Source organism: Microtus oregoni, unplaced genomic scaffold (genome assembly GCF_018167655.1).
Source record: "Microtus oregoni isolate MIOR12 unplaced genomic scaffold, Mior012 000152F_000, whole genome shotgun sequence".
In the NCBI taxonomy this organism is placed as follows: domain Eukaryota; kingdom Metazoa; phylum Chordata; class Mammalia; order Rodentia; family Cricetidae; genus Microtus; species Microtus oregoni.
In genome coordinates this window covers 541,083-556,198 of record NW_024544802.1, presented here as the reverse complement: position 1 = coordinate 556,198, position 15,116 = coordinate 541,083, and positions in this window count along the sequence as shown.

Below are 15,116 nucleotides of genomic sequence, written 5' to 3'. Positions count from 1 at the left end.
AAGCATCAATGATATAAATGGTGACTTGGTTACAAGTTCCATCCACAAGAACACATTTAGCCTTAAATGTTGAGGAATGCTGAATCTTTGCAGAAGAAAATGGCAGAATATAATTGAAGAAAAACCAATAGCTAAAGTAAAAAGAAAACTGAATATTATTTAAGAATTTCCATCTAATGTAAATGCTTGAAGTCACACATGTTTAATTGGGGCTGATGAAGATGGGAGGTCTATGATAATTTCAAGGGTAGGGCTCAGGGCTCTTGGCTCCTTGATAAGCTACAGAACTTGCTGTTCCTGGTGCCTTAATTTGAATTTACTGCTCATCTTCTGCTGGTGTTTTAGTATTAGCTTAACAGAACTCAATGATTGGCTGGATTCCTTGTTAGAGAATCTAAAGAAGATGACATAGGTGAACATCTCTTGCCTCTTGCCCAGTGTTACATCGATTATTAGACACATGGAAACCACTAAATGAACTCTATGTGACTCCTATCTAGAGTAGGAATAGAAATCTAGATCAAACAGCATTTCTAAAATGGTAGTTCGTAAATTTGATTTAAACTGTAAATCAGTAATGACTACTTTTCATTTTCCATTTAAAAAGTCAATACTGAAAGTTTCTTAAAGGTATGTATTTTGAAAAGAGGACATTTGATAACCTCTAGTAAACCCACAAAGCAATGATTCCTTGATCACAATGTTTAAACTCTTATCACTTTTTTATCCATAATAGCCTAGCCTTATGTGTGTATGTCTGTGTGTGTGTCTGTGTGTCTGTGTTTGGTTTGGAATTTTAGGTTCTTGAAATTACAGCCAGAGCCCCATACATGATAAACAAACACAGAGCTATAACAGAGCTCTATAGCCTAATGTTTCAATCATTACATAGGATTAAATTATTTTTATTTAGTTACAGACTGTTCCATTTGTGCCTATGGTAGACTGTTGGCTAGAGACAAGAAACATGAGGAACACTTCTGTTGAGATAAAAAGATGATAAAATTATAAAGATTGGAAAAAATACTGATAGGAACTCTGAAAGACAGTGTTTCAGAGGCTTATTCTTATGACCTGGCCACCAAGTATTATGGTGAAGACTTAAGCCCCATTGTGCCAGAGTAGGTCTGTGTTTGGGGAAAGGTTGTGATAACTAAGTTGTAATGGGATCACTTGAGTGGGCTCTTACCTAGCATGAGTGGTATCCTTAATAAGAGGAAGAAATTTGAAGACAGATGTGAGCAAAGAAAATACTGTTAGGAAGCACAGGGATAAAATGGCTATCTGCAGGCCAAGGAGAGACACCTCTGAAGAAATCACCTTTATCAACATCTTGATCTTTGTGATCTGTTTTTTCAGAATTGTAAGACAGAAACTATTTCTCTTGTTTAAAGACACTGAGTATTTGGTATTTCATTAGGCTAGCACTAACACATTAATAAATTGTCTGAAGTTACATTTTTTTCAAGATTCTTTTACCCATTGTTTGTTGGTTTTTTTAGTCAGGGTCTTGCTATGGAAGCTAAATTGGCCAACCATCCTGAGATTACAGGTGTTTACCACCATCTATCCTTTAAAAGATTGTTATTTTTTTTCTTTTGAGACAAGTTCTCACTATGTAGTTCTAGCTGTCTTGAAACTCACTGTGTAGACCAGGCTGACCTTGAACTCATAGAGTTGTTGCTGCCTCTCTGCCTTCCCAGCGCTGGGATTCAAGGTGTGTACCACAATGCCAGACCTAATAAGATTCTTACACAACAACAATCTGATTTAAAAAAAAACTGTAATGATTGTTCTGCCTCTTTAAGAGACAAGCCACATCAACTCCCTCCCCCATTCACTGAGGCAGACTGATCTTCAGCTTCCAGCCTGAGCTTCCTCTCTTTTCCATCCTCCTCTTGGAGAGGCAGCTTAGCTTCTGCCTCTCTCCCCACGCCTCTGCTTCCCCCACTTTTCTCTCTCTCTCCTCTCTCTCTGTCTCTCTCTTCTCTTCTCCCCTTTTCCCTTCTTCTTCCATAACCCCTTGAATGAATATTTGACCTCATTCTGCATGCCGTGCCTATCCATGTCTCTGTCTCTTGCCTGCCTCCCATGTGTCTCCTTGTCTGGGACCAGCGACCTCAGGAACCAGAAGCCATCTCTGCCTGGGACTGGCTGCTCCCAGGGCCTGATTCCTGCCACCACATGGCCCATTACCACTGCTTGGGGACTTACAGCATTCCTGCTGCCTACTGCTGCCAGGGATCCTGCAGCAATTTTAATTTTTCTATAACAAAAACTATGATGAAGGATTCCCCCTCTGTATGCTGTTATTACCATTAATGAATAAAGAAACTGCTTTGGGCCTATAGCAGAGCTATAGGTGAACAGAACTAGGCAGGGAAAACTAAACTGAATGCTGAGATAAAAAAAGAGTGAAGTCAGAGAGAAGCCATGTAACCCTGCCAGAGACAAATGCTGGAACTTTAGCCAGTAAACCACAGCCAAGTGGTGATACACAGATGAAGAGAAATGGGTTAAATTAAGATATAATAGGTAGCCAATAAGAAGCTAGAGCTAATAGGCCAAGCAGTGATTTAAATAATACAGTTTCTGTGTGGTTATTTTGGGGCTGAGCTGCTGAGCAGCCAGGAACAAACAAGTGGCCTCCTTACAACAACATTAAGTTGTCTATAGAGTTTATTAATCAGTGGTAAAACTGAAAACATAGTGACAGCTATAGGCAATTTATCCATATTTATTGGGGAAATGAAATAAACATTTTTGCTATGTTATTTGTGAAACAAATATAGAGAAATATAGAGAATTTCCTCCTAATGCCATCATGTAGAAGCAAAGTACTAACATGAATATAAGCAAATTTATTTTTAGTTGGCAAAATACAAGAATCTCGAACATCACATTAGAAAAGAAGTTTTTTTCTATTGTATTATATCACATACAAATTGTGTTTGACATTTTTATAAACATTCATCCTTCAAACAAAACACACTGGAACATTATATTTAAATGTACTTGACAAAAATTATATTTGTTTTACATGCTCTTAACAGCACACATTATTCAATTTCATCCACTTTAAGTAAATTAACTATGGCATACATTTTACTTTAAAATATGAGCCCTGCAGTAGGCACCTACTGAGACATCACTTAGTGTTTTGTATCTCTTGCTATTCAGTACTTAATCTCTTGCTCTTGAGTGTGAGTTGGACCTAACAATCTGCTTCTAATTAACAGAGTAAGACAAAAGGAAAGTGTAAAGGGATTTCAAGTCAAAAAGTACCATGATTTTTACCAGGTATACAAATACTCCACACTGAACCCTAGACTGTCTCTCTCCTTCTTTCCTTCCTCTTTTCCCATCTCTCTCTATCTCTCTCTTTCCTTTACTCACACTGAAGGAAGCCAACTGTCATGTTATGAGCTGGAGTCACTCCGCAGAGAATCCCATATGGTGAGGAACTGATGTTTCTTGTCAATAGCCATAAAGAAACAAAACAACAAACAAAGAAAAAACAAAAATCCCTACATCCACCTAGCAATCAGGTTAAGTGAGTTTGGAAAAAGTTTCTTCCTTTCTTAGTTAGGGTTTTTATTGTTATGATAAAACACAGTGACCAAAAGCAGGTTGGGGAGGAATGGGTTTGTTTGATGTACACTTCTACATATACTCCATGCCTGAAGTATGTCAGGGGAAGAACTCAAAACAGGGCAGAAACCTGAAAGCAGGAACTGAAGCAGGAGCCATGTAGGAGTGTTTCTTAACTGGCTTGCTCGTCAGGACTTGCTTAGCCTGCTTTCTTATATACGCCAGGACCACCAGACTAAGGATGGTACCACTCACAATGGGCTGGGCCTCCCCATCAATTACTAGTCAAGAAAATGCCCAACAGAAGGATCTTTAGGAGGCATTTCCTCAATTGAAGATCTCTACTTTCAGACAACACTAGTTTGTGACAAGTTGACAGAAAACTAGCCAGCATACTCCCCAGGTTGAACTATCAGATCAGCCCCTATGCCATGGCCTGTGTCTTAAATAAAATTCTGAGCTAAAGACAACCAACTAAGTCATGCTCAAATTCCTGACCCACAGACATTATACAATAATAAATGTTGTCTTAAGTAGTTTTGCGGGTTAATTCTTCTGAAGCAATAGCTAGAGCTTCAATAAATTAATGAGCTGAACTGCCTTTCACTTAGCAACAGTTTTTAATTATGTACCAGCAAAAGAGTAAGAGAATATTTCAATAATTTCTGAACTAGATGCACTTTAATGTGAACAAGATACATAAATACAAAATGGGCTAGACAAACCTTTTTTCAAGAGATCATTGAATTGTATAGGCAGGAATGATTACAAAGCAAACAACCATTTCTGCTAGTCCTGAGTTACCTAGGTTAAATTCTGGTTAAATGCTCAAGTTCCTCTGGCTTACCCCAGAGCTACCATAGCAGAAGAAATAGTGGGATGGGGCTCCAAAGCCACGGTTTAACACAAGTCCCACTCTTCCAGGCTTATCCAGTGTTCATCAAAGTCTGGTAGTTTCTGTTGGAGGGGAGACATTTATATAGTCAACTCTTGTAAAGTCTGCCTGGGCATCAGCCTTCTTCCCTTGTGAGTTCACTCCAACTTTGTTGAATCAGAGTCCCAGAGGACAAGCCAGCCAATCTGTATTTTTAAAACTGCTCAGTTAGTTCTGAAGAAATTCTTGGGGAACAATCCAGATTTGGCAGTAAATATCACTGAATCATTTTGCCCACTCGTTCTGTCCAAAAGCACTCACTCAGGAGGCAGCGCCTGTACTAAGCATCCCAGATATTATCGATGGGCAGTTGGCCACTCACAGCTCTGGTCACATGAACTGAAAAAAAAAAAAAGAACAAGAGGCTGCACTGAGAGAAAAGGTCCCTTGGGCTATGACTGATGAACTTCAATGATAGCAGGGTAGGAGTAAAGTGCAGAAAAGAATATTGTCCACAGCTCACCATCCAGAAGAGTCCCACCACTCAGGCCACATGGAGCCTTGGCTGAACCAAGAACCAAGTGATGAACAGCATCTGGCAATCGGTGTCCTCAAGGGTGTCCTGATGGAGTATGTGTGTCAAGAATTTGGGGCTGTATGTGATTTAGCTTCCGACCTTATATTTTTCTGCTGTATTCAAGTGGCTAGGCTGATAGGATCTGTGAGAGCAACAGTGCAAAGCACTGTTTCTGTAGACTTGCCACGGGCAAATCCTAAGATAACTAAAACTCAAACACGCATGGACTTCTGAGCTTCCTGCCTCCCACTCCAGCAGGCCCTGCTGGTGTACATCAGCACAACTGGAAACACATGTGGATGCAATCCTGCCACTCTAAGGCATACACACCTCTTACCTACATTTTAGACAGGAGGAAGCTAAGGCTCAAAGATACTGAGTGGCTGGCATTATGTCTAGCCTGAAACTCATCATGTAGACTAAGCTGGGCCCAAACAAACTTATGGAGATGCCCCCTTTCTTGTTCGCCCAGTTCTGATATTAAAGTTATACACTGCCGTGGCTTCCAGATATCCTCAGTATTGAAGGCCCAGTCCCTTTAGGCAGTTTTACTAGACTCCTGTGTAATCAGGAGAAGATAATTGCCTTATCTTCACCATACTCTCAACATTGTTTTCTAGGAAAAAAAAATCTGAAACTGTAATCAGGTCTGGGAATAAGTATTGGATGGGTTTTTGTAGCAAGTACATAAAGAACAACACAGAGAGTGAGTTCACTCAAACACTTTTAAGCCACAGTCATGTGTGCAATACACAGATTAATAGAATTGGGTTCAATAAGGTTGTAAGAATTAGCCAATAAGCAATTAGAGCTAATGGGCCAAGCAGTATTTTGGTGAATATAGTTTCTGTGTGGTTATTTTTTGTGTAAGCTAGCCAGGTAGCCGGGACAAACAAAGGGACCCTCTCTTCATGTAACAATTGGCATTTTCAACATGGTCAACTAACTCCATGTAAAACCTAAGAGGGCTTTAAAAAGGAATTCTAGGAACAAAAATATATAGAGTTTAATGCAGCTTTTTGCTGTTTGCTGTTTGCGTACTGCAGAGAGATTTTCCTTGCAAATCAGCTACAGCAGGAAAAAAGTGGCGGTTTTTAAATGCCAGCTTTCTGAGCTATGCTCCTAGTGTGACCTCTGACTCTTGCAGGAAACAGAGCATTTACATGGGGTTTGTGAACAGATTGTTCCAGCTTGCTTGATGGCAACTTGGACCAGCTATGTAACTGGATGTTGGTCAGTGTGCATGGCTCAGAGATGCAATCAGCTCTGCCATGCTGGACTGTGCAGAGCTAACAGGAACTTCTGCATTGACCATAATAACAGCACAGCTTTATTTTAGAGTGGACAGGCATACAGGTTACCATATTACCCATACTAATGGCACAACTTATGTTTTAATGAAGCACTTAGCATTTTAAAAGTGCAAAGTAAAAGTGTTCCTGGGCAGTAGACAGTTACAGACAATGCAATAAGGACAGATTCAGACATAAAAGAGCTAAGAATGGGTCACAGTGTTGGATAAATATTTGTAGGCTTGGGAGAGAGAAGAAAAACAGTATACAGAATCACAAAATAAAGCTAAACCTTGAAAAAGGTAAAGTATTTAAAGAGACAATGTAAAAAATAGGGTAAAAACAAGCCAGGTAAAAATGGAAAATTCACAGAGAGTCTGGATTCTGTATATTATTGTATTTCCTTTGAATTTTTTGACTGCGAAGGAGCTAAGTACAGAGAGACATTTCATTGTATGGGCAGCTAAGCTAACCCAACATGAATATTATAAAGGTATCTTGACTTCAGAATTTGAGTGGAAGGATATGGTGCTTTGGAAATGAGGTTCTTCTTTTGTTTTACAGAAGATGAGAACCTATTGATTGCTTGTAGACCAACATGTTGTGACAGACCGTGCCCCCATGAAAGGTTGCTGTGAACACCCTCAAAAATTACTTTGTTTAACTGCTGACTGAGATGAATCTACTACACAGGATACACCATGAAAGACCTGACTAACAGCACCCCATAGAGCAGGAAGAAGTTTGGAGAGAAGAAACTGTACTCATATTCCAAAATATTATTTATAACTCTTTGTTTACATTTAAAGGGGGATATGATATAGGTATGAAAAGTTTGCAATGGTATAGATCTTGCTTTATTGATAAAAATTTAAGGTCAATTTTCTTATAACTATATGTATTTCTGATCTATATTAAGGTATTGTGATTATGTAACTCATTTAAAAATATAATGCATAATTAAGAAATATAGGTTAATAGAGAGTCATGTTTAATAGTCATGCTTGTAGTCATGTCAGATTTTATAGATATAGCGATTTATATTTCAGTTAGTTATTCTTCAAATCTTTCAAAGACCTTCAGAATATGGCATTTAAATATTTTAAAAAAATTAGGACTTTTCATGACAGTGAGACATATCTTCCCTTGGCAGCACCTAGCTACTTTGGAAAAGAAGATGGACATTGAAAAGGCTCCCTAGCCATTTTGGCAAGAAACTTCTCTTGCCTGGACTGCCTCACTAAACATGCATTACCCACAGACAGATGACTGCTGAACTTGTCTAAAGGTGAGATAGACCTTCAGGGTTCCTGCTTCATGAAAGAGTCTGTGAGACATTCTGCAGGACACAGAAGAACTTTGGGTGACTGTACAGGCAACGAGATGTCTCTGTCAATTGTAGACACAGAAGACACAGAAGAACTGTCTTTGAAATTTCCTACTTCATGGAAAAGTCTACTTGGTGCAGGAAAATTGTCTATATTTTGTCAATTATGTTTTAAATAAACACTGATTGGCCAGTAGCCAGGCAGAAAGTGTAAGTGGGACAACCAGACAAGAAGTAGAAGCAGGTCAATGAGAACAGGAGAATTCTGAAAAGGAGGAATCCCATTCCTCTCCAGTCCTGTCCCAAACACAGAAGAAGGAAGATATGATTGCCCTGTTGAAAATAATACACTGCCATGTGACTAACATTGATAAGAATAATGGGTTAATATAAGTTATAAGTGTTAATAAGAAGCCTGAGCTAATGGGCCAAACAGTTTATCATTAATATAGACCTCTGTATGATTTCTTTGGGACTTAATGACTGTGGGAATTGGGTAAGACAGAAAACCCCTAACAAAATCTGCTGGATACTATGGGCCTGTAGGCTGAAGAAGAATACCCCAATAGTACAGAAGAACTTTGGGTGACTGTACAGGCAACGAGATGTCTCTGTCAATTCTAGAGTTTTGGAAGTTGCTTGCAATGCACTTCCTGTTTACTTGGGTAACAGTCTATCCTTCTGGAGCCTTTGATGGAGTTGAAGAATTTATAATTATATTTATAACTTTCCTTAGTTATGATAAAAGAGAAAATAGATGTAAATATATTAACTCTAATTCTTCCTTGATAACTGTTAACTTTAACATAGTAAAATTACATAAAACAAAAGTTAAAGAATTTCTTTTTTTTTTAAACAGAAAAGGGGAAATGTTGTAGCAGGTTCTTATGTTCATGTGTTGCTTTCCTTGGTTAAATGAATGAAGAAACTGCTTTTGGACTGATAAGGCAGAACTTAGGTAGGCAGAGAAGAAAGAACTGAATGCAGGGAAGAAGGGCAGAGTAGCAGACGCCATGGATCTCCTGCTTGAGATGGACACTGGTTAGAATCTTGCCAGTAGGCAACAGTCATGTGGCAATACACAGATTAATAGAAATAGCTTAAATAAAGTATAAGAATTAGCCAATAAGAAACTAGAGCTGGTGGGCAAAGCAGTGTTTTAATGAATGCAGTTTCTGTGTGGATATTTTGGGTGTAAGCTTGCCGCAGTTCCCTAGATGGTGGTTATTTTCAGTTGGATGAGAAGGCTTATATCTAGTACCTTAATAAATGATCCTGGGTTTTTCCACATTTCTCACACTTGATGCTCAGGTATTCATGGCCTAAAGTGAAGCAGAAAGTCCCAGGAAACACCCTAGATTCTTGTTGGAAGAAGTAGCTATAGGAACTTATAAGACTATTTGGTGTCCAAAAAAGGCCTGCTAATCCCAGTGAAAGTATTTCTAGAATTTTGGGATTGTTCTCAGATGGCTTCTGGGGTGAGGATGTGTGATGGATATTTTCTCTTGTAGGCTCAATTGACTTTGTGATTAACTAGGAGAAATATCTGTGAGCATGTCTGTGACAGCATTGTCAGTGAAGGTTAACTAAGAAAGGAAGATGCACCCTGAAAGTAAGTGGCACCATTCCAGGACCTTGGTTCTTCACTGAAGAAAAAAAGGCAAAGGGAAAAGAAGAAGAAGGAAGAGGAGGAGGAGGAGCTGGGCAGGATGAAAAACAAGCCTGCCTGCCTCATCCCTACATTGTTTGTAAGCAAAACAATAGAGATTAAAGAGACTCAGGATACATATGAATGTATGTCTGCTTTCATAAGTCTACAGTTTAGGTGAGGACAATGCTAACAAATCTTAGTGAAAGCAGGTGCTTTGGTCATTGGTACCACATGCTTTCTACTTTGTTGGATAAAGGCTACCTGTCCTCACAGTGTGACTCAGGTTGTCATACCTACCTTCTTGCATTAGATTTATGGCATTATGGGACTTGGTTCTAGGACCTTCTGGGTCTAATTAAAGTTTTAAGACTCCTAAGAGACCAGCTTCAGTTTTCACAGAAAGAACCTCAAAGCTAAATTGATAGATAAATATATAAAGAGCCTACTATGGCTGTGCTCCCTGCTCCAGCTTCCTAGCATAAAGGCTCCAGCCTCCATCATGGGGTTGTGGCCTTTTCTCCTTTTGTCCTCACTCATTGATTTTCCTTGTCTTTTTCTCTTTCTTCTTGCTAGTGGTTCCTCATTATCACCAAACAAAGCCCTTGGTTTGCCCAAAGAAGCTTTGAATAGCTGGCTCTAGTCACCAAGAACAGGGTTCCAGCAGAGACTACCAATTGCACCTTGGTGCTGCCAATTCCACTCAACCCAATCCACCCAAAGAACAATTATAAAACTCTCTCACTCAAATAGCAGCCCTAATACTCAAATACCTAAAGCATCCTTCCCATCTTCCACCAATTCCCCTGAAAATACCCTCCATATGTCCTCAAGATTCAGCTCAACTCTGCAATGAGTTTTCCAGATGTGAGGTATGTCACCGTCATTGCCCCATGCTTCAGGTATTATTATGGTTAAAATATGCAGTGTTCTACATAGACCTAGGCATTGACTGCTTGGTCCCAAGGTCATGGCACTAGTTAGAATGCTCTGCCTTGGCATATGCCCAGAATCTGTGGAGCCAAGGACTGTGAAGTGAAATCTCAAAGCTGTGAGCTAAAATAAAGGTATTTCTTCTTACAGTTATTCTCTTTGATATTTGGATCAAGGGAAAAATCAAAAGGAACTAATCCAGACATCCTGGAGGCTACCATCTCATTTTGGAGGAAAATCTGTGAGACTGTGCATTGCTTAGTAGGGTCAGTTTCCCATCAGGGAGCCCCTAATGAAGAAAAGAATGAAGCTAAGGGTGAAGGCAGAGATATTAGAAATCCCACAATGCTTTATATTCTGGTAATTAGGAACCTTTTATAATTAATTCAGAGATGTTTTTCACATAAGTTTTTAATTTTTACTTGGTTTATGTGGCATTAATATCTATTCTAAAATGATATCTTCCCTCTGCATTAAAATCCCTGTAGGAGAAATTCTGGAAGGCAATATGGCCAGGATATAACTAAGATTTGGGTTCACCCTATCCACTTATGCTTCCTGTAATTTTTTCCTCCACTATTGTCAGTTCCTTTTCTGCCTCAGCTGTTAATTCTCTGGTATTATTCAAATCTTTATCACCATTTAAGGTTTTCTTTTAATGAACTATTAGTTCAGATGTTATCCCAACAGCTGGTCCTAGACTGGAAATGTCTCCTAAAAATCTTTGAAAGTTATTAAGAGTCCATAACCAGTCTCTCTTAATTTGTGCCTTTTGTGTTCTAATTTTCTGTAAACCTATTATGTAACCTAGGTAATTAACATAATCTCTTCTTTGAATCTTTTGAGGAGCAATTTTAAATCCCCATTTAGGCAAGACTTTCTTTACTTCTTCAAACATCCTGTTTAAAGTATCTTTATTTGAAGCAGATAACAAAATGTCATCCACGTAATGATAATTTATAGACTTAGGAAATTGCTCACAAATTGTGTCCAATGGCTGACTTACAAAATATTGGCACAATGTGGGACTATTGACCATCCCCTGTGGGAGGACAGTCCATTGGTATCTCCTATTAGGCTGAGATTTTTTATAAGTAGGCACTGTGAAGGCAATTTTTTCTCTATCCTTTTCTTGTAAAGATATAGTGAAAAAACAATCTTTCAAATCAATAATTATAAGAGGCCATCTTTTTGGAAATAGAGAAGGCAAAGGAATTCCAGATTGTAGAGGACCCATAGATTGAATTACCTTGTTGACAGCTCTTAGATCTGTCACCATTCTCCATTTACCAGATATCTTTTTTACAACAAACACAGGAGAATTCCAAGGGCTGGTTGATTCTTCAATATGGTGAGCATGTAGTTGCTCATGTACCAGCTGTTCCAAAGCCTGTAATTTAGCTTCAGCTAGAGGCCACTGCTTGATCCATATTGGCTTCTCAGTTAACCATTTTAAAGGTAGGTCTGTTCGTACCTCTAAAGGTTTGCTAATTACTGTATGTTCTTGTATAGCCTGAATGGTTGGTGACCTTTTTCTATAATACCTCATTATATCCTTCTCAGAATTATGAGTTCCTGGGACTGCAGAAATATTAATCTGGGTTTTCCATTGCTGTAGCAGGTCATGGACCCATAAATTCGTTGCAATATTGGCTGTATATCGTGTTAGTCTTCCTATTTGCCCTTCAGGCCCTATGCATTCAACCCATCTCATGCTTTGTTTTACAGTAGATAGGGTTTCAGTTCGCAGGAACTGAACATCTACCTCTTGAAGTGGCCAATTCAGATGCCAAGTTTCCTAGTACCCTTGGATATGAAGTCAATTTTGCTTATCATAGTATCCACTTGTTCAGATAACCTCTGATTTTCAATAATTTTAACCCGTTCAACTAGCTGTACATTATTAGTCTGTAAAGATTGTATCGTTCTTAGGAGTGTCATATTCTTCCTTAATGATAGTATATGGAGAGGAAAATTGAAACATAGTAACCAGTAAATTGAGGTATCCCTATGGTCAAATAAACCTCTCATGCTATAATCCATTTTATTAGTAAAGAAAGCATTGAAAGTTGCATGGGTATCAAAACTGACTTATTACCTATTATCCAGCAGGTGGTGCTGTTGCCCAGTTACAACTAGAACCAATGCAGAGGTGACAGAAACAGGGTCTTGTTTCAGTGTCCGCCTTAGTATTTGTTAAAAACTGGGAAACATGAGTTGCTCAACAAAGTAAATGTAATTAAATCAATTCCATGCATGGAACCAGAACCCAGAATCCAGAGGTAGAGAAGAGCAACCTGAAGCTGTGTATGCCTCCATGTGACAAAGAGTCGCCCCGAGTGGTTGCAGCATTCGACAACCACTTGTACTCTGACTTTCACTGCTTAAGCGTTGCACTGATGGGGGTTTAAAAACTGCTCAGAAAAGAACAGACCAAGCAGGCAGAGAATGTCTGGGCCCATGGAGTCCAGGAGGCATGGAGTTTAAATCCACGTGGGGAGGCAAATGATAGGGTGTGTGGACACTTGAAGCCAATCCAAGGCATGTAAAGAGAAAATATAAAGAATTGCAGCAAGAAAAGTCACTGCATGATATTCTATATTGAATTGATGGCTCCACACACAGGCCTCAACTGAGGGAGGGCTCGTGCCAAGCCGAGCTGGTGGAAGCCACCCGAGCCAGGGTGTTCTAAAACCAAACTTTGGGTGCCAGATGATGGTGTGAGTCACAAGCAATCCCACACCAGTTAGGAATTATGATTAATAAAATGGTTATTAGGCCGGGTGGTGGTGGCGCACGCCTTTAATCCCAGCACTCGGGAGGCAGAGGCAGGCGGATCTCTGTGAGTTCGAGACCAGCCTGGTCTACAAGAGCTAGTTCCAGGACAGGCTCCAAAACCACAGAGAAACCCTGTCTCGAAAAACCAAAAAAAAATAAAAAATAAAAAAAAAATAAAATGGTTATTTAAAGGGGGAAAACGTACATATCACCGTCCCAGACAACAGCCCTCTGCACAATCAGGAAAGGAGTCTAGTAGCCGGAAGCGGAGCCGGAAGCAAGAGAGTGAGCACATGGCTACCGCTCCTTTTTAAAGCAAAAGAGACCACGCAAAAGTGGGCTATTATCTTAAAGGCTATTGGCTGAAGGAACATAAGGAGTTCCCGCAACATAAATGCATTTCATCTCTGGAGCTGGCCATGGGTTTTTACACGCTGAGGACTGAATGTTACAGTTTGAGTGTGCAGTGCCCCGTTATGTGTATTTTGAACTCTTTGTTTCAAGCTATCAATTGGGAGATTATGGAAACCTTACCAAGTGATGCCTATCTGGGGACATGCCTTTATAAAGGTGTAGTCTTGGTCACTTAGGGCCACACCTTTGAAGGCTATCCCCTTTGCTGGGCTCCCTATTTGTCATGAAGTGAACATTCTACTTCTGCTACATTGTCCATGATGCTCTGCCTAATTGCATGAGGCCAAGTGACCATGGAATGAGCCTTCTGAAACTGGAGGCTGAAACAAATCCTTCTTTCCAGTTGTTTCTCTCAGGTATTTAGTCACTTTGGTGGAAGTCTAACCAATCCAGGCCCATTCCACTCCACAATACCTATGGGTCCATGAAAGTTTATGTGTGTCTCGGTTCCACCACTAGATCCCAAATGATGCCCAGAACATGACTGAGTTCCCCTTTGTACTTTCAGACCTCAGACAGTAGTAGATGCGTCCTAGATACTGAAATCCAGCCAAATAGAAGACCCTCAGATACTTTGCCTGTGCTTTTCCCCTCATCTTCAGTCCCATTTTGTTGTGGATTATTAGCTTGAAGAGGCCAAGATGTGTTACATTTGTTCATACCAATTTGTTAACTATGTAAAGATGTGTTGCATTTGCATTCATTAAATAAAATTACCATGGGCTCAGAGAGGATAGATGGTGGCACACACCTGTAATCTCAGGTTGAGAGACCAATTTAGCCTCCATAGAAAGACCCTGACTAAGAAACTAACAAACAATGGGTAAAGCATCTTGTAAAAATCTATCTTCAGACAATTTATTAATGTGCTAGTGCTAGCCTAATGAAATACCAAATACTCAGTGTCTTTAAACAAGAGAAATAGTTTCTGTCTTACAATTCGGAAAAAATAGATCACAAAGATCAAGATGTTGATAGAGGGGATTTCTTCAGAGGTGTCTCTCCTTGACCTGCAGATAGCCATTTTATCCCTGTGCTTCTTAACAGTATTTTCTTTGCTCATATCTGTCTTCAAATTTCTTCCTCTTATTAAGGATACCACTCATGCTAGGTAAGAGCCCACTCAAGTGATCCCATTACAACTCAATTATCACAACCCTCTCTTTAAGCACAGACCTACTCTGGCACAATGGGGCTTAAGTCTTCACCATAAGACTTGGAGGGCAGGTCGTAAGAATCAGCTTCTAAAACACTATCTTTCAAAATTCCTATCATTAATGTTTTGCCAATTTTATCATTTTATCATCTTTTTATCTCAGCAGAAGTGTTCCTCACGTTTCTTGTCTCTAGCCAACAGTCTACCATGGGCACCCGTGGAACAATCTGTACCTAAATAAAAATAAGTTAAACCTATGTAATGATTGAAACATTAGGCTATAGAGCTGTGTTATAGTTCACTGTCTGTTTATCATCTATGGGGCCCCGGCTGTAATTTCTAGAATCTAAAATTCCAAACCAAACACACACACACACACACACACACACACACACACACACACACACATACACACAAGGCTAGGCCATTATGGATATGGAAGTGATAAGAATTTGAACATTGTGATTCAAGATTCATTGCTTTATGGGGTTACTAGAGCTTATCCAATGTCTGCTTTTCAAAATAA